Genomic DNA, 22,719 nt, shown 5'->3' with positions numbered 1-22,719 from the left:
AAATCCCAGGATAGGAAATAAAAATAGCAGAAATTCCAAATCAGGTAGCTTTATTTTTTTAATTTAGTTAAATTATTTATTTATTTATTTGTTTGTTTGTTTGTTCTTTTTTGCCAACCAGTGGTCTTGAACTCAGATCATGGCAACACTGCCTAAGCTTTGATATCCCTAGGCTGGGCTGCAGCCTCTGGACCCATAACCAATCCCGGGATCCCAAGCCAAGAGGGCTTGCAGGAAGAAAAATAACTGGAACAGCACCAAAAGTAGTGAGCTGCAGAGGGTTGGAGGGGTTTATAATTTTTTTTCTTTGCAGGGTGCTCCTACTGGTTCTGAATGACACAGCTGCAAAGTGGACCTGACCTGCCATTGCTGAAGGCTGGCGGGCTATCAGGGAAGCGATAGGCCCATCTGTCAACATAAGCCCCAGGTTCAAATCCCTGTCCTGACACCTACCAGTGGTGGAGATCCCAAGAGACTCATTCCTACGCATAGGATACTGATTGAAAGAGTAGTTTGTGTATTGGTTTAGTCTAAAATTGGATGCAAGAATCCTAGGATGCTGATTGATCTTAATTAATAGTTTATTAAGCATGAAAAGAATAATATTCCTTCAATGGAAGTATAATAAACGCCTAAGAGTTGGTAGGAAAGTAGTAGATGTCATTTAATAATACATAGTCGGCTCTGACACTTTTTTACCATGTATCACTGTTTTGGCCAAACCTGGGGCTCAATCTCAGCACCTGGGAACCACCTGACAGCTTCATTGGCTAGATGCTGCCAGGCTCACACTCACCCATTCATGAATTGGGCCTGCTAGGCCCTGAGTTCATATCCTAGCACTGTGAAAATTGAATCTTGAATTAAGAAGCAGAGTGTGACACATGTTTTCCTTTTCTGGGAGAGCCCTACGTTTCAGGCATGATGGAGAACACATCTAAAAATCTAGATGCTATGTGATAGGATATAAACAATATAATAAATGATATAGGTGTCATCAGAGTCAATAACATAAATGGTAAATAAATGAATAAAACAAGAAATAAAATGAATAATCACACTAAACACGATATCGACTGAACATCCGTATGGAATTATAAGTGCTATCTTTAAAATGTATATAAGTATTTGTTTTCCAGGCCTGAGGCTTGAATTCAGCCACCATACTAAGATGGTATGGAGGGAGATCCCGAGATATTAGTTTATGGACCTAGGAAGAGCTATGGAATGTGATTGATGTCATCTTTGAATCAGTAGTTTATGCGTGATGGGAGTAGGAAATGATAGGCAAGAATCATGGGGTATTGCTTATTTGCAATGAAGATTTGATGAAGCATGACAATAATCATCAGTTGTGAAACGGAGGCATCAGGAAAGATCCAAAAATCGGTAGTCACACAGTAGATTCAATTCCATCACAGGTGGCCATCTCTCCTACTCTCTCTCTATATATGTACTTATTTGTATACAACTTCAGCTTATGAATGGATGACTGCTGTACCCCCTCCCCCTACCCCCACCTGGGGGCTCAATCTCAGGTCCAGGAACGGCCTAGCTCCTTAGTGGCTCACATGCTGGTGTGCTCATGTGGACCCATTCACCTCTTGGGCCTGCTAGGCCCTGAGTTCAGACCCCAAAACTGCCAAAAGAATCATCCTGATATCAGAAGCCAATCGTTGCACATGTTTTCCTTTCCTGTGCAAGTTCGGGTCTCAGCTAGGATGGAGAATGCATGGGTTACTCTGTGGCCATGGGAATTGGTAGTCATCCATGTCAGCGCAGTTATACCTGTCATCATGTACTCAAGAAAATACGCACTACATCCATGAATAGCATACAAAATAGAGAGTATAACTACACTAAATGATCGATGCAGTCCACACACAGATGTGAATATACATCCCATGTTTCAATGATGCATTGATGTCTATTATGGCCTCCCTGGGGCTTGATCTCAGTTTCTGGGAACCGCCCAGCTCCTTCATGGCTCACAGGCTGGAGTGCGCACGTGGACCCATTGGCCAGTTGGGCCTCCTAGGCCTCAAGTTCAAATCCCAGCACTGCCAAGAATTCACCCTGATGTGAGAAGCCAGTCTTTGCACCTTTTTTTTCTGTGCTGTGCATGTTCTGGGTCTCAGCTAAGATGGAGAATGCATAGGCAACTCTGTAATTATGTGAATAGATTGTCATCCAGGTCAACACAGTTATTTTTTTTCTTTTTTTTCTCTCTTTTTTTTTTTTGAGGGTGGGAGCGTTCCAGTCGTGGGCCTTAACTCTGGGCCTGAGCACTGTCCCTTGAGCTTATTTAGCTCAAGTCAAGTTAGCACTCTAGTACTTGAGCCACAGCACCACTTCCAGCTTTTTCTTCATATGTGGTGCTGAGGGTTCGAACCCAGGGCCTCATGCATGCAAGGCAAGCGATCGACCACTGAGCCACCTTCCCAGCCCAACACAGTTATATTTGTCATTTTATGCTCAAGAAAATACACATCAGATGAATGAATAAGGCAAAATAATGAGAATGACTACACAGAATGCAAGGTACTGCCCACCCATGTATGGAAATAGAGGTCCTCTGTTTAAATTGGGAATTTATGACTATATTGGCCCCCACCCTGGGGGGATCAATCTCAGGTCCTGGGAATGGCCAAGCTCCTTAGTGGCTCACAGGATGGTATGCTCACCATGTCCTATTAACCAATTGGGCCTGCTAAGCCTTGAGTTCAAATCTTAGCACTGCCAAAAGCTTCACCCTGATGTGAGAAGCCAATTGATCAATCTGTTTTCCTGTCTTGGTAAAGTCCTTGGTATCAGCGCAGATGGGGTATAGTATATAGGCAACTCTATAGCCATGGGAATATGTTGACATCCATGTGAGCACAGTTATATCTGTCATTATACTCAATAAAACATACAATACATCCATGAATAAGTCACAAAATAAAAAGAATAACTACACTGAATGCAAGTTGCATAACATACCTGTAGATAAAGAGAGATCCTATGTTTAAAAAAGATGGGCTTGTTATTTTGTCCAATGCTGGGGCTTCAAATCAGGCCCGGGACCAGGCCTGACATTCTAGTCTTCAAGGATGGTGAGCTTCCCCTTCCATCACAGTTCAACAGAGCTACCCAGACCCAAATTCACATCCCATCACTGACAAAAGTTTCATCCTAATGTCAGAAGCCAGTCGTTGCAAATGTTTTCCTCTCCTGTGAAAGTTCTGGGTCTCAACTAGGATGGAAAATGAATGCATAGGCAACCCTATAACCATGGGAACAGGTTGTAATCCATGTCAGCACAGTTATACCTGTCACCAATAAAATACACAATACCTCCATGAATTAGGAACAAAATAAGGAGAAGTGCACTGAATGCAAGATGCTGTGCACACATTCATGTAAATATAGATCCTATATTTAAATTATGAATTTATGACTATCTGGCTCTCCCTGGCACTCGATGTCAGGTCCTGGGAATGGCCTATCACCTTCATTGCTCACAGACCTGTGTCCTCACCTTGACCCTTTCCTCAATTGGGTCTGCTAGGCTCTAAGTTGAAATCCCAACACAGCGAAAATATGAATCCTGATTTGAGAAGCCAATCGATTCAGCTATTTTCCTGACTTGTGAATGTCCTGTGTCTCAACTAGGATGGAGAAAGCATTAGAAACCCTATGGACATGGAAATAGGTTGTCATCCATGTAAACACCGTTATATCTGTTACCATACTCAGTAAAATACACAATACCTCCATGGATAAGACACAAAATAAGAAGTACACCGAACATGAGATGCTTTCCACACATATATATATATAAATATAGATCCTATATTTAAACAATGAATTTATAACTATTGTGGCCGACCGTGGGGATCAATGTCATATCCTGGGAACGACCTTCCTTCTTAGTTGCTCACAGGATGGTGTGTTCACATTGACCTATTTGCCAATTAGTGCTGCTAGGCCCTGAGTTCAGATTCCAGCACTACCAACAATTGGATCATGGAGTAAGAAGCTGAGTGTGAAATTTGTTTTCCTTTTCTCTGAGAGTCCTGGGTGTCAGGCATGATGGAGAACACTTCTACAAATCTAGATGCTATGTTATAGGATGTCATTAATGTAATGAACGGAATGGGTGTCATCATCTTCAGTAAAATCAATGGTAAATAAATGAATACAACAATAAATACAAGGAACAACCACACCAAACTTGTATGGACTGAACATCTATTGGTAAGTACAAAGCCTATCTTTATATAAACAGTATGTTTTCAAAGGCTGGGGCTTGAATTCAGGCCTAGTGAACAGGCCTGAAATTCTTATCTTCAAGTACGGTGAGCTTCCCCTTCATCCACTGCAGATTTACCCAGACCCTTAGTTCAAATCCAAAACCTGGCAGAATAAATGGTGGGAATTGCAAGCCAGGGAGCTAAATTTATTTTATTTTATTTTTTCCCAGAGCGTTCCTTGAACTCGGGTCCTGGCAACTCTGCTTCAGCTTCGATCACCCTAAGCTGGGGTGCAGCCACTGGACCCACAGCTGATCCTGGGATCCTAGATCCCTAGGCCTTGAAGAGAAAAAAAAATCACAGGAACAATGTGGAGATGGCCTTTTTATATTTTCTTTCTTTGTGAGGTGACCCTCCTGGGTCCGAATGACACTGTTGCAAAGGATATTTTACCTTGCATTGCTGAAGGCTGGTGGACTATCGGGGAAGCCATAGGACCACGTGGCAACATAGGCCCTGATTTCAAATCCCAGTCCTGACACCTACCAATGGCATGAGATACTAAGAGACTCGTTCCCACCCATAGGAATGTTTTCAATGTCAGGTTGAAGGAGTTGAACGTGAATGATTCTCCTATAAAATTAGACAAGATGATTCGAGGAAGCAGATTGATTTTATTTAATATTTATGAAGCATTAAAAGAATACTATTATTTACAGGAATGCAATAATTTCAAGACACTGATTTAGTTAATAGTTCATTAAGGATGAAAACAATAACATTATTTACATGGAGGCATAATAAATACCCCAGAATTTGTAGAAATGTCGTCTATATAACTGAATAATGTATAGACATCTCTGGCACTATATAAACATATAGATTGATTAGTGTACTGTCATCCGCATGTCAATCTGTTCATATTTTGTCAACCCCTGGGGCTTGATCTCAGGTCCTGGGAACTGCCTGTCAGCTCAATTTGCCCCAGGATGGCGTGTTGACACTCACCCATTCATGAATTTGGCCTTGTAGGCCATGAATTCAGATGCCAGGACTCCCAAACCATTAATCGTGGCGTAAGAAGCTGATAGTGACACATTTTTTTTTCCTTTTCTGTGAAAGTCCTGGGTGTCAAGTATAAAGTGGAATACATATGCAGACATATAATCCTATGTAATCAATGTAATCGATGTTCTATGTGTCATAATAGTCAATAAAATAAATTATCAATACAAGAAAAGACAAAAAAGAATAAGTATACTGAGTGTAATAGGGATTGAACATATGTATATGAATATTAATCATATATTTAAAATGTACATGAATAGGATGTTTTTTAGTGCTGGGGATCTAATTCAGGCCTAAGGAACAGACTTGAATTTCCTGACTTTAAGGAGGCAAGCTTCCCCTTCCCACACAGTGCAACAAAGTTACTGAGACAATGAGTTCTAATTCCAATTCTGGCAGAAAAAAATTGCATCTTTATATTATGTGAGGTCAAATTCTTAGGTAATTCATTCTGCCTCCATTTAATTAATGTGATTGTTGAAATGCTTAATGAAGTATTAACTAAAATCGATCAGTGTCCTAGGATATAATTGTGTATAATTTGATCCTAGAATCATTCAAGAACTACTCATTCAATCTTGACATTGATCACATTCCATTGGTAATCTTATGGATAAGAATGAGTTTCTTAGGTTCTCCTGCCATTTGGAGGTGGCAAGACCAGGATTCCTACTGTGGGCTCCAGCTTCCACCACTTCAACCCGAGGATAGGGAACTCAGGTCTGTGCCAGAACATCAGCAAGACCAATGATTTGGCAGGCACCAGTGGCTCTCAGCAGTCCTCCTTGATACTTACAAGGCTGTGATAGGAGGATCATGTTCAAATTCACCCTAGGCAGGAAAGTCCTTGAGACCCCTGTCCAACTTCAATGCCAACAAAGTCAGAAGTAGAGCTGTGTGGCTCCAATGGTAGAGGGCTAGTCTTGAACAAAAGCAGCTTACAGACTGTGCCCAGGTCCTGAGTTTAAGGTCCAGGACTGGCAACAAACAGACATACACAACAATCTAAAACCAGTCACTCTCTTGTCCCCAACTGAATTAGTAGACAGAGTTCCCTGGGAAAGGGGCTGAGGAAGCCACTGTCATCTTCACTCTGCCCATTCTGCCTGTATCACAGGATTCCGGCCACACTCCCATTCTTTCATGGTTCTTTCTGACCAATGGGATATAAGAATGGTGGTCACACCCACATTCCATGCTGCTTGATAGCACTGGAATTCCTCTGTTGGTTGACACCACTACCAACAGTTGAGGAAGGTAGAGGTGGCTGAGTGGTGATCAAAAGACTCAAGCCATAGGAGGAAAGGCCTTGCTCAGCACTGCCATGCACCTGCCCACTCACCGGTCCCCTTTAGCATTCCACACGGCACTGCATTTCAAACCGAGCACTGCTTGCTTGGACCCATGGCACCTCTTGGAGTCCTCAGGTGATGGCACTCCACAGGCAGGCTTGTGGCCCCAACCTGGTCCAGCCCCCCCGTCTCTGCTCCAGGCCTGAGTATTTGCCATGCTACTGCCTTTGCTGCTCAAACCCACCCGGAGCTGCCTCCAAAAGCTTCTCCCAGCAGCACAAGTGAATGGCCTCCTCCTGGGCCCATACCCTATGACCCCCAAACCACGTGATCCTCCCCCTCCAGACTGGATCTCCGGATCCCCCATGCCCTACAGTCTGGCCAGGGCTGTGCCACAAATGTGCCCCAAGGGTGGGAGTGGGTGTTGACCAGTGTATCCCACCCCCATCCCTAGTTGCCAGTGTCCCAAGAAACAGGGAGATGCAGGGATGGGTGAGGAGGGGGCACCACAGAGGCCCTGGACTGGAGCAGTGGGAGCCACACAGCCACCTATCTACACCCTTCATCTTCCTGTTGGGAACCTGGTGGCTTTAGTCAGAGGTGGGGAGTAGCACCTTCACACCTGCCATCTTGGGTCTTTTCTTTTTCTGGGGTTGGGGGCACTGGATGCAGGTCTCTCTTGCTGTGTGAGCCCTTGTCCTCTGTACTCGGTCACCCTTTCACCTGAAGAGAGGGTCCCAGAAGAGCTCATTAGGGAAGTGAGAGTGCTGGGGGTCAAGGCAGAATGTAAATATTGGGAGGAACACCCCCCCCAAACACACATACACATACACCCAGCCTGTCCCCTCCCCCAACTCTCAACTGTTCTCACAGAGTGATCACATTTCCCAGCTCTGCCAGTTTCTGCTGGTGCTCCCAGTCCATCTGGTCTCCTTGTCCTTCCCAAGAATCTGCCATGTGGACCAGAAGCATGCAGGCTGGATGTAGGGACTAAATCCATGTATGTATCCTTTAGGACCCCATCCATATCCCCAATACCGCCCCCACCTCATGTCAGATACCCCTCTGGGGTCACCATGACCCCCTGCTTGTTTCCTCTCCTGGCTCTGAGGAGCCACTTGTCTCAGAACTCCTTCACCCAGCGTCCTGGCCTATGCTTTTGGTGAATGGGGAGTCAAGGGTCTGGCCCTGGAGAAAGTGATAGGCAGGGTATGCTGCATCATTAGAGTGGTGCTCCCCTTGGGTGGGAGCTCCTGATTACTCCAAGGGAACCCCCGTGCTCTAGCTTGTACATTGTTCCAGATGAGGAACCAACAAACTCTGGAGAGGCACTGCTCTGAGTCTCTGTGTGTGTGTGTGTGTGTGTGTGTGTGTGTGGTGCTGCATCATTAGAGTGATGCTCCACTTGGGTGGGAACCCCTGATTCTTCTAAGGGAACTCCTGTGCTCCAGCTTGCACATTGTCACAGATGAGGAACCAACAACTCTGGAGAGGCACTTCTCTGAGACTCTGTGTGTGTGTGTGTGTGTATGTGTGTGTGTGTGTGTGTGTGTGTGTGTGTGTGTGTGTGTGTGTGTGCATGAGAGAGAGAGAAGGAGAGAGAGAGATATAACATCCTCCTCCTTGTATAACCTGACTGTGCTCAGGTGAGTGATCATTTGGAAAATTGCAGGTGCTGCATGGACGAGTCTTCTGTCACTGGTCTGGATTTGTGTGTGTGTGTGTGTGTGTGTGTGTGTGTGTGTGTGTGTGTAGAAGTGGATTGTAATGAGGAGGCGTGGTCCTTTGGTAACTTCTGCTTGCTACATTTGGGGGATGCATGGGCTTTGTGACTGAGGTCTGGGGACCTGGAAGTGTGAGACACTTGAAGGGGACTCAGCAATATTATATTATAAGACCAAGGGACCTGTGTGCCTTGGAGCTGTCTACTCCTTTGGGCCTGGTTGGTGGCAGCTGGAGCTTGGTAGGACCTGAGTATGGGGCCCACAGGGGTTGGCTTCCCAGGGGGACAGAAAGCATGGCCAGCACTTAGTAAGGATGTGAGCCCTGCTGGTATGGAGTGCACCAGCATAAGTCAGACTCCGGGTTTTCTCATTATGACTTCTGATGGGTGAGGCCAAACCTATTTTAAATTTTTTGCTGTGATCTTCATATCTCAGCCCCCTGAGTAGCTAGGATTATAGACATGAGCCTCTGCCACCGGGACTCTTGTTCTTTTTGGTGTATTAGGGTTTGAACTCAAGGCCTTACGCTTGCCAGTCAGGTCTTCTACCACGGCAGCCAAGCCTTTCTGTCTTGGGCATTTCCGAAATAGATACTCACTCAATATGTGCATAGGCTGGGCTGGATCGTGGTCCTCCTATCTGTGACAGGTGTGCACCACGAGGCCCGGTCCTCCTTAGTTGGGATGGTAGACATATAGCGCCATGCTCAGTCATCAGTTTAGATGATTGTCCCAAACTTAGTTTACAGCAGCCATAAAGCTCTGAGTTGGGCCTCCACCATTGTACCTCAGGCTCATCTTGGGACAGTTGTGAGGAAACAAGGGATCAATACAGAGGGATCTCTGGAGCAGGGCCAGGCACAGAAGGAGCGGCTGTCAGATACGGTTCTTGGCAATATTGTGAGCATACGACAGTAAGATTACTGGGAAAGGGCTCAGATGAGGCCTGTTATTATTCCTGTGACATGTACATGTTTATGAAACAAAACACGGTTCTCTTTCATCCTTATCCTATTCCTATGAGGAAGGAGATCCTTCCCTGTGTTCAGTTATGTACCTGGGGAAAATGAGGCACGGAGAAGCCAGGTGACCAACTCATGCCCTCCAGTTGACAGAAAGCTCAGCCTGACTTCTTTGCCATGGTCCCTAGGAAAATGTGTGGTATTCAGCAAACTTCTTGTGGTGGGAAGTCCAATTCTTGTCAATCGTGGGGCTTGAACTCTGGGCCTGGGTGCTGTCTTCGAGCTTCTCAGCTCAAGACTAGCACTCTACCACTTGAGCCCCAGTGCCACTTCCAGATTTCTGGTGGTTCTTTGGAGATTAAGGGTCTCATGGACGTTCCCGGCTGGGCTGGCTATGAACCATGTTCATCATATCTCAGCCTCTTAGTTAGGATTATAGTCCTGAGCCACTGGCACCCGGCTTAATTGTAATTTTGACTTTCTTTCTTTCTTTCTTTCTTTCTTTCTTTCTTTCTTTCTTTCTTTCTTTCTTTCTTTCTTTCTTTCTTTCTTTCTTTCTTTCTTTCTTTCTTTCTTTCTTTCTTTCTTTCTCTCTCTCTCTCTCTCTCTGTCTCTCTCTCTCTCTCTGTCTCTCTGTCTCTCTCTCAGGAACTGGTTGAATGGGGACTGAATAGGTGGCCCAGTGTCCCCATGTGGCTGGAACCCAAGGTGGCCCTCTCATTCTGGAGGTGGTCTGTGGGTCAGCAACTGTCTTACTCAGCCTGTTGAACCAGCCCTATGAGGTAAGCCCCTCTGTGCCCTGGCTAGACCGTGACAGTTACTCATTGTCCATCCAGCCTTATTGAACTTAATATTGTTTTCTATGTCCTTTTCTAGCAACTGGCCAAAATTATGATACATAGTTATGGAATGAAAATATAATACCATCTTAAGAAAGTCATTTAGAGCTCTGGGAATGTGGCTTCATGGTACGGTGATTGCTTACCATGCGTGAACCCCTGGGTTCCAGTCCCATGGCCAACAAAAAGTCCAAATATGACTTTAAGTTTCCCCAAGTGGGAACATGAAGTATGAGGCCACTCCCTTTCTAAATCACACTTCCAATCGTGCAAATTTGTAAAAAGTAGAATAGAAGTATGATTCTGGTTCCATGCAATTCAGATATAAGAGAATGGACTTAACTGGAAAAAACATCCATCTTGAAAGAGCAGGGATTATACTAGCAATGAACCTGGAGGCAAAGATCATATTTCTTTTTTATTTCCTTATATATATATATATATATATATATATATGTATATGTATATACATATATATATATACATATATTGTTGTTGTTGTTGTTTTTGGTCATGGCACTTGAACCCTGGGCGCTGTCCCTCTGCTATTCAGCTCCAGGCTAGTGCTCTACCACTTGAGCCACAGTGCGACTTCCAGTTTTCTTGTAGTTAATTAGACAAAAGAGTCTCTGGGACTTTCCTACTGTCTTTGAACCTCAATCCTCAGATCTCACCGCCACCCAGCTTAAGATCACATTTCTAACAGTGTACATTCAGCATATGTAATGTGTATGTTCATCTACCTTTATATGAATTCTTGAGTTAAAAATCTGGGCTACAGGTTAGACTTAACACTCACAAAAATGTTTGTAGTTTAAAAGTTGATACTCTTGGAAAAATAAAACTTAAGAATGTAAAGGAGTCTGGGAAGTTCAGTTTGCATCCAGCCTGGGCAGAACAATCTTTGAGACACTATCTATAATTAACAGCCAAATCTGCATTGGAAGAACAGTTCAAGTGATGGAATACCACTCATGAGCAAGATTGTTGAATAAGAGCTTGAGGCTTTTGCATACATACATACAAACATACGCATACACACAGAGGCACTTATATGTGCACCCACGAATACACAAATGAAACAACTCTCCGAATATGTAGAAAAGTTACAAAGCAATAGAAAATAAGTCCTGAGTAATACTAGAATCAAGTGATAAATTTTAATATTAAAAAGTCCTCTAGTGAACTTTCTTCAAAAAAGTTTGAGACTATTATATAGGTAGGGACCAGAGATAGTAAGAAAGTCAAGAAGTCATTATTAAAGGGATCAGATCCATGGAGGAATGAATCAGAGACCCCTGCAGGTGCATCTGAAAATGTTCATATCCTGTGTCAAATGTTAGCACATCTTTCAAAACTGTACATAAACAATCTGAGCAGTCAATGGATAAGATCATCAGAGAAGTTCAGAATTGCTAGTGTGTTTCTAGATTAAATAAACCAACAATCTATGGCAGGGCAATGTGATACAAGCCTGGAATTCTAGCACTCAGACTAAGACCGGAGATTAGAGAGTGGAATTACATAGTGATACCTTCCTTGGACCAGGTAGTATAATTTTGTCTCAATAAAACAAACCAAATTACAAGAAAGAAATACACAGTTGGAAGTTTGGGCTAATTTTGTCATCATGTTTTGAGAAGTGAAGTTTCCAGTTGAAATGCAACTAATATATAATCCTCAGTTGTGTTTTAAACCTCTCTTCATTACAGAATATTCTTAGATGCAAAATAGCTCATGATTCCCATCCAAAATTTGAAAAAGTAAGTAAGCGTCATTCTGTTGGATGCCAAAGAAATGATGAAGTTTTACAAAACTTAAGCCCGGAGAAATAGCACAGTTCGTCTAATGTAGGACTTTGTGGACCTTGCAAAATTAGAATTTAGATTCAAAATAAATTGTTTCTTTTTGTAATTCCATATTCTATTGGATACTACAAAATTCTTTTTAAGTAGAGGTTTTAACTGACAAATTCACAAATGATTCTGGCATTCAATTTGCCTAGAATATTCTTTCAAGAGAGTTATAATTAGAACTTAGTTAATAGATCATTCCAACAGTTCATGTATAAAATGATAATGTGAATAATCTAGACAGAGTTGCCAATGAATGGATGATATTAATTTATAAATAAAAAAACACTTTTGAGGGTTTGGTATAACATGGTATGAAGAGAATAATTGTGTGACATCTTCTTTCTTCTACTTATATGTTACACTGGAAGCAATTTCCTTAATTATGTGCCTCTGTATACAATGAGAAAAATGCTAGATTTGGGTTAATTTTTAGTTTTTTTTTGGGGGGGGGGGTCAGGTCGTGAGGCCTGAACTCTGGGCCTGGATGCTGTCCCTCAGCTCTCCAGCTCAAGGCTAGCACTCTACCACTTAAGCCACAGCGTCCCTTCCGGCTTTATTTCTTTTTGCTTATGTGGTGCTGAGGAATCGAACCCAGGGCCTCATGCATGCAAGGCAATTGCTCTACCACTGAGCCACCTTCCCAGCCCAATTTTTGTTTTTGTTTTATTGGTTTGACCTAGGACTTTAACTCTGGGCCTTGACAGTGTCTCTGAGCTCAAGGCTCCTGCCCTACCACTTCAACCTCAGTGCCACTTGTGTCTGGCTTTTTCTGAGAAGTTTATTGGAGATAAGATTCTAAGGGACCTTCCTGCCTGGATGGCCTTTGAACCATAATCTTCTGATCTTAGTATCCTGAATATCTATGATAGTTAAAAAGTATAAATATAAATAATATTTGCAAGAGTTCTGATCTCAAGAATACCACTGGGGGAAAATTGATGCAACTGAGTTTATTGTGGTGTTCTTTGCAGAACAAGGAAGGCATCACAATACCAGAGGTGCAGTATTTTTTCACAGTACAGATAAGCTATTCATGATGTGAAATAAGGGAATTTTAAGGTGCACCTTACAAGTTGGAAACTGTTGGGCTAGGATGACTTTATGGCATAAAGCTTGGGATTGCTTACTCTTGAAGAATTATTACAGATGCTTCATAGTTTTATCCTCTACAAGAATGTGGCTATTTTTCTGTTGACTTCTCAATGTGTAACACCCCATTGGAATCTGCATCCATGGCAGAATTATATAACATGAAAACAAGTACTGTTTTGAATCTCTCAGGTATGGAATGTTCAGAATCTGAAAATGAGTAGTTATTAGTCATAGGAATTTTGAAGAACACATATATTCTGTCCTCACAACTTATTTAATTTTAAAAGTTATGGGTTTCCATAGAAGTAAATTGTTTTTGGTTTTATGTGTGTGAAGTGCTAAATTTATTTTTTTCCAAAATATGCAAATATATTGTGAAAATATTGTCTAGTTGGATAACATTCAAGTTGACGACCTTCTGATAAAGAAAGGGTAATTAAATTAGATGCCAAATAGTATTGATTTTTTTAATTTTACTATATAAAGAATAATGTTAACTATACCAATACAGTGAAATTTTATTTTATGCAGCTTATTTTTTAAATATAATTTTATTGTCAAAGTGATGTACAGTCGGGTTACAGTGATTGTAAGGTAGTGAATATCCAACTTTTCAAATTTGTTACCCCCTCCCTCACTTTTCTCACAGTTTTCCTTCACCTACGTACCCCCTCACAAGTTGTAATGTATATTTCCAACATATTGTCTTGTGAGTATTGCTAATGCATTGGTTTGACCTTTGTCATTTGTGTCACCATTGTGATGTTCCTCTTCCCTTCCCTAATTAAGGTAAATGTATACACAATACACAGGGTACCAAAATCAAATACAGCAAAGGATAAACCAAAGGGGAAAAACCAAAGAAAATAGAAATCACATAATACATAAAAAACAACAACCGCAAATAAAATTCTCTGATTCCATATCTTGGAGTTCATTTTGTTCAACATCAGCTTATATGGTCATATATATGCATAACGAAGCCACTGGAAAATAATAGTTGCATGGACACTATATCGTGAAAACAACATGTTAACTGTTTTTGATGGTAAAGGTGGAATTAGGATTGGTGAATTTGCGGTTTTGATAAAGGAATTTCAAAAGAGTTTTAAAAATATGACACATAAATTTTAATTGTTCAAACTTTTAAACAACGTAGCCTATTAAGAAAATTTAAAATTGCCTGGGAAAATAGGCTTTCATGCAAAGAAATCCATGGAGACTTATTGGAAAGGGAGCAATGTGAGTGAAGATGGCTCATTTTCACACTAAACAAACAAACCTCAGAAACCTTGCTGTAAATCCTGTAGCTTTCCTTGAAAACTGTCCTTACCCAGGAAATATTCTCTCACTGTGTGAAACAAGGTTATAGTGCAATTTAATTCAAATTTCTTAAAAAAAAAAAAAAAAGACATCAAAATTTGTGAATTGACCTTTAATTACCAAACAGTAATCCTCTGAAAAAGATAATTTGGGTCAAAATATTTAGGGAGAAAGTGCCCTCCACAATGAAAAAAATCTATTGGGTTTACACGTTTTGTTTGTAATACTTTCCACAATTTCTTTGCACGTGAATCATTGAAACACAGAAAAAATTCTGATTGGAAACTTCAAACCAGTGATTTCACATTTCTAAGTGGCTCACAAATATAAATCCTTATTAAAATGAGATAGTGAATACTTCTCTTATTACATAAGCCAAAAAGTTTTGGGATCAGAAAAGAATTGAACACATGGAAAAAGTAAGAAAAGAGTGTTCTTAGAAGCCCTAGCTAAGCAAATTGGCTTCAACAGTGGAGGGAGGCCAAAACTTTTTGATATAGATTGTAATATTTTTGCTACCTAAAGTGATTTTACAGAGCAGATTTGGCTCACTACAATGCAGAACTGATTGAATGAAGACATGAAAATAAATCCCACATCCAATGGAGGCAACTTAAAAGAGTTTTAAAGGAGAAACCATGAAGATGTAGCAATGGGGGAGGTCTTAGAGTCCTTCACCTTCACTAGACTTGGAGCCAAGAAGCTGTGATTAATCGGAAATCAGGCAAGAGCTAAGAGGAGGACATAGAAATAGGACATAGAAGCATTGTCCTTTGTAACAGACACTGTCATCCAAGGTATGGGTGCTTTAACTTTATTCTCTTCCATACATCTTGTTGACCAAATGCAAGACTAAGAGAAAAATAATCTATTGAAATAATTTTGCAAAGAATAACTTCACTGTTTCTGATATGGTATCTAAGGAGAGTCTTAAGAGAGAAGATAAAAGTGGAGTATTCTGTGGTTTCCTCTAAGCATCTTATTAGCAAAGGATATCTTTGAGGTTAGACGTGATTGAACCAAAAAGTGTTGGAGTACTTATGTTTGTGGGCACTTTAGACACAAGAAGACTTTCTTTCTTTTTTTGGGGGGGGGGGGTCTGGTCGTGGGACTTGAACTCTGGGCTTGGGCGTTGTCCCTCAGCTCTTCAGCTCAAACCTAGTGCTCTACCACTTGAGCCACAATGCCACTTCTGGTTTTTTTCTTTTTGCTTATATGGTGCTGAGAAATCGAACTCGGGGCAGCAAGCATGCAAGGCAAGCACTCCACCACTGAGCCACCTTCCCAGCCCGACACAAGAAGACTTTCAAGGCAAAAGAAAAAAAGAAAAACGGATATCCAAACATTTGTGATCACAGTTTCTTGGACTGGTTTTTTGGAGACAAAGTTTTACATTACAGTTTGTCCTGATTAACATCAATGTTGGGTTCTTATGGCAACCAAATGCAGGGGTGAAGTTTAATGGACTCCCTTGAACAAGTAAACAGCATGATAAAAAAATTGCAAATAATATTTAGTGAATTACTTTCACCAATTACTTTTCCAGAATAAAGAAGGAAATATGTAATTCAAAATTAATTGACTTAAAAGTATGAAGAAAGAGTAGTGAAGAGAGATGAAAGAAAACATAGAGAATTGTTTTCTATCCAGCGGAGTAATGGGTTCTTGATCTTTTCTCTTGCATTCTATCTTCACAAGCTATCAAGTGTGGCTCAGGAGTGGAGTATCCAGTTCAGAGAGAACTCGCAGAAGGAAGATAACATTTGCAGCAGATATAGGTGATTTATAACCTGAGACAATCTATTTAAATCTGTTCAAATTTCTCCCCTACCCCAAACTGCCCTCTTTTAATAGTTTTGTTTGCTTTTCTTAATACTGCCCTTCATTAACTGCTTAAAATTTTGAGAGGTCATATTTATACTCTCTAGAGATTGCTCTTTGGTTATAATTTTTGTGTGTTTTTTAACTGAATTTCAAAAGGTTGTGCAAGTGTGTTACAATTAAATATGTCCATCTAATTGTCCAATGCTCCTGGATCAGATTTCACTCCTTCTATCATAGTCAAACAACTCCTTCTCCAAGATGTATTTCAGATTTACCACTTCCTTATCACTTGTGTACATTGATATTCTAGCTGTGCTTGCCCCTTGTTCCATTTTTCATTCATTCTATGTATTTACAATTATTCCTCTCTAGCTTCAACTTCCTGATAGTCATTCTGTTAAACTCTCTGTTGATAGTTTGAAAGGTTTATATACATTCCATGGAGTTTCAATCCTGCATATACTTGAACTTATGTCAGCTTATATTTCCATAATTCATTCATCTGCAATAATAATTTGCAAGACTGGAGGCGTGAAGTACCTAGACATGATTTAATTCTCATCCATTTAGAAGATTAATCGTTAGTCAACAAGAAAGTTTAAAAATGGTTTAGAATGTATTCCAAACAACCAATTTTTATAAATGGCTTTGTACAAGGGTGTGTGATTATTTTATTTTACATGGGATAATATTTTGTAGTACATTTAAGTTTTGAAAAAAAGAAAATTAAAATTTACTATTATAGAGGAATATGATAGAAATAGAAGACAGATTTTATGTTTGTCACATCTCTGACGAGTACCCATATTCAAGATTTACTATGTTAGACAGATAGGAAAAACATAAAATAACATATGATAAGGCAACTATTTGTGACTTTTTAAAATGTACCTTATTAAATGATGAAATTTACTTTATTATCTAACGTTTGGGTTTGAAATATGGGAGGCTGATACATTTAACAAATTTGAAAGGCACCTAATGAATAAAACAAATGGTGGGTGGTACTATTTCTACAGTTTAATGAATGGTTGAACCTGATTGGCACTAGTGCTGGGTAAGTAAATCAACTCTATTGTACCTCTATTGTAACTCTATTGCCACTAAGTATCATTTATTTGTCAAATGTTATTTTGGCGAATGTGATTTTTTTTTTGGTAGTTCGTGGGGCTTGAACTCTGGGCTTGGGCACTGTCCCTGTGTTCTTCAGCTCAAGGCAAGCACTCTATCACTTGAGCCACAGTGCCACTTCTGATATTCGAGTGGTTTATTGGAGATAGTTTAACGGACTTTCCTGCCTGGGCTGGCTTTGAACCATGATCCTCAAATCTCAGCCTCCTGAGTATTTAGGATTACATGCGTGAGCCACTAGTACCTGGTTTGCGAATTTGATTTTTCATAGATTATTTGAAAAAGAATACACTTTCAGGAGATTAAATATTTTGAGAATGACAACATTTTTATACCACAGAACCAAGTTTTACTGAAGTACCAGTGTATTTTTTTTATTGTGAAAATACTGTACAGAGGGGTTACAATTACGTGGGGAAGATAATGAGTACATTTCTTAACAAGCATTGTAGCCTCCTCCTTTGTTTCCACTTCTCACCCTTTAGCATCCTCCCCCTGCGCCCCGACCCAATCTTCCCTCCCCTCTCCCGCACACATGTTGTAAAGTTTGTTTTCGACATGGCAACTTGTACATATCACAGTGTTATCAAACACTAAGGATATTCTCAATTAATTTTTTTCTGAATTACATTGGACCTCTAAGTCAAGTTTTCCTGACCTTTATAGACCAATTGTGGATCTATCCTTCCAGGAGCTATTTTTCAGGCCCACTTATGCTGGACTGAAATCGTTCATTAATCATTAGGGAAGGGGTATTAAAAATAGTCTTGTGACACTTTGTGATCTTGTTCACTCCTATGGGCTAGTCATCTGTAAACCGAAAGTTTGAATTGCAGTACTTTCTCATAGATTTTGTGGTCTCATCCTTCATATTAAGTTGACTTGCATTTCACTATTGCTTACTGCTAATTCCTGCTTCTCAAGGAATTGGGGCCCTGAAATATTATTGGAAATGAGAAATTGACATGGCTCTTCAATTATTTCTGTTGGCATGTTGCCTGGGCCTAGTTGAGAAGTCTTGACCCTGTTATATGATGATGCGGGTAACTGGGACATGGGATCCTAGGACCCATACATCTTGCAGAAGATAATATCTTGTATACATAATATCAGAAAAATTTGGGTATAATCAATAGGTATGCTTCAGAAATATGGAGAAAAAACAGTTTGGAACAAGCGAGTTGAAACAATAAACAGAGCAGCAGAGTAAAATTCCTTATACTTTAGAGGAAATCAACATTTTTTTTTTACCATGTGAATTCAGAAGAACAAGAACACTTAGAAGGTATCACAAGTTTATAGTGAAGACATTACATTGATACTTTTTATATTCTAGTTTGTTTTCTAAACCTAATTATTTGTATTCTAATTCTCTTTATTGGAATAAATAATTATCAATTTATTTGTCAAATTATCAATTAATTCTACTAAGTTTCACTGTGTGAAATATGAAATCAGCACATATAAATATAAAATATATAACTATATATAATATAATAAAAAGGGCACATGTTTTGCATTGTTCTGTTGTGGTTAGGGTATCAAAGACAACTCTGTTTTAAAGTATTATTGCATTATCTGTACCTCAGTGATAGGTAGAGTTAGACCTAAATCTTTAGCATTTGTAGATTTACAGCCTGGAGGCAAGAGGAAACACTGTGATTAAAACATTACCAATTTAAGGCTTAATAATGAGGAGAAACATGGACTTCTCCTGGAGCTATGGAAATATTTGGTGATAGAAAGGCAATAGTGTAAGTTCCTGCCTGGTTGGAAGGTAGACAGTCCAGACATTAGGAAATCATGCATATGACGAATTTTTTTCACCTTGGCGTTAGTTACTTTTGAAATGGTAGGTATAATAGACACTTAAATTTTGAAAAAATACCTTCTAGTCTGAACAGTTCTGCTGAACTGTTCATCTCTCTATGATCCCTTGTAACTAAGATTAGTTTTGTTCCAGTAAGACAATCTATGCTGTCAGGGTAGGATATTCTGGTTGGTCTGTTCCTACATGGAAGAAGGATAAAGGGTCAGGTAGAAATTTGTGCCAGTAAGACCTCATTTGGAAAATTTAAGCTGAAGAAGTTTAGAAGTAGCTCTTAAGCAAGGCTTACGTTGAATCTATTAGCTCCACAAAGCTAACTCAGTTACATAAATAAGAACTTGAAAAAGCCATCACCTTAGGACCTAGCTATAAGTGCTTCAAAGTATGATCAAATCTAAAATGAAAAAGCCTTAAAATTGTCATTGACAAAAAAACGCAAATGTGAGCAATCGACCGAACAATATAATTTTTTTTCCACTATACACATTATTTTAGGGAAATAAGATCAATAGTATTGTTAGGAACAATAAGGTTTCCTTGCTACAAATAGGCACCCAAGGATATAAGCCTGTATAAAGATTGCATCATTAACTACTTAAATTTAGAGGATACTACATGCTTCAGCAGCACGTATACCCAAATTACAACAATACAGAGATTAACATAACACTTGCACAAGGATAATATGAAAATTTGTGAAGTATTCCATATTTTTCATTGTTCAGTTGCAGAAATGAAAAAGTTATTAAAAGGTTAATTACAAAATTACAAGTGTAACAATATATGCAAGTGTTAGAATTAAACGTTAGTTTGACATCAGTGTATTAAATCTTCACCTTAGAAAGGCCTTTACATAGAACTTCACAAAACTTTTGAAATTAGTTAACATTATCATTTTATCCCAAAGAAACAAACTACTATAAGAACCTAGAAAAAGGGGCTGGGAAGGTGGCTCAGTGGTAGAGCGCTTGCCTTGCATGCTTGAGGCCCTGGGTTCGATATCTCAGCACCACATACGCAAAAAGAAAAAAGTCAGAAGTAGCTCTGTGGCTCAAGTGGTAAAGCGCTAGCCTTGAGCTGAAGAGCTGAGGGTCAGCGTTCAGAGTTCAGAGGCCCAGAGTTCAGGCCCATGACTGGACCAAAAAAAAAAAAAGAACCTAGAAAATATAATCTTAAATTTTCTATATGAAATGCAATCTGAAAGGACACATTTATTAATAAATAACATATTATAAAACAATGTTGAATTCAAAGTATATCTAGGAAAGAATTAAATAGATTATGGATATTATGCAAACACAGAATATAGAATATTTTAAAATATACCTTTTTCAGTCAAGAACCAGAAATATCTTTAGCTTCTGTACCACTCATTTCAACAGATAGGATCAAATTATTTCTGATTAAAAAATCACAAACTCTGCAGAAATCATTATAGATGTACACAAACAACTCAAATACATTTTGACATCAAAGTCAGACAATTCAATTGGGAAAATTCCACGGAATTTTTACAGTAAGATATTGCTGTTATTTGGATTGTGAAAATATTTTGTATGGACACAAAGAATGGACTGGCATTTTGATGTTTAAGAAACGTAACTGATATCTTAGCTATGCTAAATAATGCTGCGATAAACATAGTTGTTCTGGTAGCTTTAGTATGGTCTTGTTTGATGCCCCTAAGTAGATGAATGGATTAAGAAAATAGAATTCTATGGAATGGAATTTTATGCCTCCCTCAGAAAGAATGCCATTGCCCCATTTGTTAGAAAATGGAAAGAATTGGAAAACAATATATTAAGTGAAGTAAACCAGGCCCAAAGAAACATAGATCCCATGGTTTCCCTTATTAGCAATAACTAATATATGTCTGAGACAAACAGAAATGGTCAGATAAGTTGATATTAGTTGAATTGAACCCCAAGATAAGGATTCAAATGTTACTTTTTTCTTTCTTGCAATTGTTTCTAACATATTTATAAGATGATATCTTTGCTGCTTTGTATGTCCCTCCACCACCGTAAAACCCCTACTTTAATTTTATTTGATGTTGGTATGATTTGTGGAGGGGAAGGGAAAAAACAAATTGTTTAAATAGGGATACAGGTTGACCCATTGCAACAATGAGATATACAAGACGTCAGGTAGAAAAACGAACTTTACAACTTTGACGGGGGGGGAGGGGTAGTGAGGGGGGATGGGAGTGGGGGGGAGATGAGAAGGTATGGGAAGGGGAAATAAAGGAGGAGGCAACAATGCTTGATAAGAAATGTACTCATTACCTTGCCCATGTAATTTTAACCCCTCTGTATGGTGTTTTCACAGTAAAATAATAAAATTCAACAAAAAAAAAAGATAAAAGAAAAGAAACTTAACCGAACCATTACAACTTAATAGAACAATTTGTACAAACTTCCACAACTTCAAAGAGTAGTGATACATACTTATCCTTTTGGTAATATTAAAGGCAGTTTCTTCCAAGTTTTTCTTCAGACGTGGTTTGATATAATGGTTCAACAGAAGGAGATCTAGTGTATCTTTGCTATCTATATTCCCAGCAGCAAGATGCAAGGGAGTCAAGAGGCATTTAGTTTGGGCATTGGTATCTGCATCATGATGAAGTAAGAAAGACGCCACACTGATATTATTCCACGAGTAAGCACTGCGCAAGGGTATCCAGCCATTAACAATTATTGCATGAATATCTGCTGCTTGAGCCACCAACTCATGGACAATGTCTACATGTCCACTGTAGGCTTCCCGATGAAGAGGGGTATATTCATTGCCATCCCTAGTATTCACATGAGTGGCCTTTATGGAAAGTAGTCACCACACTATAGTAAGCCGATTATTTTCAGCAGCACAAAGAAGAAATTTGCTTGGATCCTACTCCATTTTTTTTTCTTGCAATTGATACGATTTCTCACTTTTTCGTTTTGTTACTCATCTTCATCAGAATTGCCTAACTAGAGTCTTTCAGTGCCAGTGGGAATAAGGTGTCCATGTATTTCCCCAATAGTTCATATTGGTTGAACTTGTGGGAAAAATATAGTGAATTTTCTGCATCTGTTTATTTTCATGATGATTTATTTTCTCTTTTTACATTTTTATTATTCTAAGTCATTCTAACTGGAAAGTAGGGAATTGATGGAGAGCAAAGGAGAGATGTTCCTCCGTATACAAAGGTACAGACTGAAAATGAGGATCATGTGCAGCTTCTCCCAGGAATGAGAAAATAGAAGGTGGCTCAGTGGTAGAGTGCTTGCCTTGCATGTATGAGCAACGGCAGGTCATGTCCACTTTGTAGCCTTGTCATTCAGAACCACGGTGCAAAGAAAAAGACATAATACCCCAGCCCTCTGAAGCTCGCCATTTTTTGTGGTATCCTACTTTTTTTTCTTCCTGCAAACCCTCAGGGCCTAGGATCCCAGGATGGGCTATGGGTCCAGAGACTGCACCACAGCCTAGGGTGATGGAAGCTGAGTCAGCATAGCCACAACCTGAGTTCAAGCCCCATGGTTAAAAATAAAGAATAAATAAAAC

General features: G+C 39.7%; 2 pseudogenes; one reads left to right on the top strand and one right to left on the bottom strand.

Moving 5' to 3' along the window:
- The window catches only part of LOC122095797, a 156,793-nt pseudogene that overhangs the window by 97,434 nt on the left and 36,640 nt on the right, over positions 1-22,719 (bottom strand).
- On the top strand, positions 19,789-19,888 carry LOC122095830 (annotated as a pseudogene).

This window comes from Dipodomys spectabilis, unplaced genomic scaffold, assembly GCF_019054845.1.
Source record: "Dipodomys spectabilis isolate Male_0828 unplaced genomic scaffold, ASM1905484v1 ptg000362l, whole genome shotgun sequence".
NCBI classification, from domain to species: domain Eukaryota; kingdom Metazoa; phylum Chordata; class Mammalia; order Rodentia; family Heteromyidae; genus Dipodomys; species Dipodomys spectabilis.
This window is presented reverse-complemented; position numbering and strand designations above follow the sequence as displayed.